Raw genomic sequence first — 2,500 nt, forward strand, 5'->3', positions numbered from 1 at the left:
GCGTTAGCCGGAAGGCCCGCCGGCAAGGCGACCGTCCCGCTGCTGGGGCGGGGAGGGGCCGCGGACGAGCGGCGGGCTCCGTGGTAGGACTGCTGAGATCGGTGGGTCGCCTCGGCCTCGCTGCCGTACGGTCGCGCCGGGGTTGGCCGCGGGCCAAGCTCGCGAAGTAGCCCCGGCGCTGGAGAGCGACCCGCTGGCCGGAGGAACCGTCCGCCCGAGCGACCGGCGCGAGGCCGGTGCCGGCGGGGGCCCTCCGATGGCGGGTCATGGTTGCCGATCGGTCGGTGGGGGAATGGAGGTGCGGTGCGTGGTGAGGAGCTCCGGGCGGGGTGGGCCTTCGCCCGGCCCGCGGAGTCCGATTGAGCGCCGCCCGGGTCGGGCGGGCCCGCTCCGTTGAGCGCACGGAGGTTGAGATAGAAAATATTGCAACACGCGGAGCTCCAGGCGGGGGGGCCCTCGCCCGGCCCGCGGAGTCCGATTGAACACCCCCCAGGTCGGGCGGGCTCGCTCTGTTGAGCGCACGGAGGTTGACATAGAAAATATTGCAACACGCGGAGCTCCAGGCGGGGGGGGGCCCTCGCCCGGCCCGCGGAGTCCGATTGAACACCCCCCAGGTCGGGCGGGCTCGCTCTGTTGAGCGCACGGAGGTTGACATAGAAAATATTGCAACACGCGGAGCTCCAGGCGGGGGGGGCCCTCGCCCGGCCCGCGGAGTCCGATTGAACACCCCCCAGGTCGGGCGGGCTCGCTCTGTTGAGCGCACGGAGGTTGAGATAGAAAATATTGCAACACGCGGAGCTCCAGGCGGGGGGGGCCCTCGCCCGGCCCGCGGAGTCCGATTGAACACCCCCCAGGTCGGGCGGGCTCGCTCTGTTGAGCGCACGGAGGTTGAGATAGAAAATATTGCAACACGCGGAGCTCCAGGCGGGGGGGGCCCTCGCCCGGCCCGCGGAGTCCGATTGAACACCCCCCAGGTCGGGCGGGCTCGCTCTGTTGAGCGCACGGAGGTTGAGATAGAAAATATTGCAACACGCGGAGCTCCAGGCGGGGGGGGCCCTCGCCCGGCCCGCGGAGTCCGATTGAACACCCCCCAGGTCGGGCGGGCTCGCTCTGTTGAGCGCACGGAGGTTGAGATAGAAAATATTGCAACACGCGGTGCTCCAGGCGGGGGGGGCCCTCGCCCGGCCCGCGGAGTCCGATTGAACACCCCCCAGGTCGGGCAGGCTCGCTCTGTTGAGCGCATGGAGGTTGACATAGAAAATAATCCAACACGCGGAGCTCCAGGCGGGGGGGCCCTCGCCCGGCCCGCGGAGTCCGATTGAACACCCCCCAGGTCGGGCAGGCTCGCTCTGTTGAGCGCATGGAGGTTGACATAGAAAATAATCCAACACGTGGAGCTCCAGGCGGGGGGGCCCTCGCCCGGCCCGCGGAGTCCGATTGAACACCCCCCAGGTCGGGCAGGCTCGCTCTGTTGAGCGCATGGAGGTTGACATAGAAAATAATCCAACACGTGGAGCTCCAGGCGGGGGGGCCCTCGCCCGGCCCGCGGAGTCCGATTGAACACCCCCCAGGTCGGGCAGGCTCGCTCTGTTGAGCGCATGGAGGTTGACATAGAAAATAATCCAACACGTGGAGCTCCAGGCGGGGGGGCCCTCTCCCCCCCCGGTGAGTCCGCTCACAGTGCCCCTATGTCGGGCAGGCTCATTGCATTGTGCGCATGGAGGTTGACTTAGAAAATATTTGAGAGTGACATGAGCTCCAGGCAGACACCGACTCATCGCCCGTGGGGTGTCCGACGAGCCCTCACCAATCTTGGATTAATGTTTGGCGAGGCTCCCCTGATCAGCTCTGGAGGTGGCAAGTTCTGAAAAAGTGGTTTCTGAAAATGTGCCCCTTGTATTTTGTGAAACCAGGGGTAACCTAGCGAGTAGGCAAACTCATCCCCTGACTGGGGGGATCAACTTTTACCTACTACAGCGCCCCTAATGGCCAAAAGTGGTACTGCTCCCCCTGGTAGCCTAACCCATTGAAATGAATGGGAAAAATTAATTTAGGCTACCAGGGCTTTGGGCTACCAGGGCTTTGGGCTACCAGGGCTTTGGGCTACCAGGGCTTTTTGCTACCAGGGCTGTGGGCTACCAGGGCTTTGGGCTACCAGGGCTGAGGGCTACCAGGGCTATTATAGGCGGCCACCACTGCACTAGTGGCAGCCCGGGGAAGGTGCCTGTTGCTCGGATATGCTTTTACGCACGTCGGCCTCTGCGCCCTGGAGCTTTTTTATGCTACCAGGGCTATTATAGGCGGCCACCACTGCACTAGTGGCAGCCCGGGGAAGGTGCCTGTTGCTCGGATATGCTTTTACGCACGTCGGCCTCTGCGCCCTGGAGCTTTTTTATGCTACCAGGGCTATTATAGGCGGCCACCACTGCACTAGTGGCAGCCCGGGGAAGGTGCCTGTTGCTCGGATATGCTTTTACGCACGTCGGCCTCTGCGCCCTGG

The sequence above is a fragment of the Filicampus tigris genome, unplaced genomic scaffold (assembly GCF_054856515.1).
Source record: "Filicampus tigris isolate MCC_2025a unplaced genomic scaffold, RoL_Ftig_1.0 HiC_scaffold_24, whole genome shotgun sequence".
NCBI lineage: Eukaryota > Metazoa > Chordata > Actinopteri > Syngnathiformes > Syngnathidae > Filicampus > Filicampus tigris.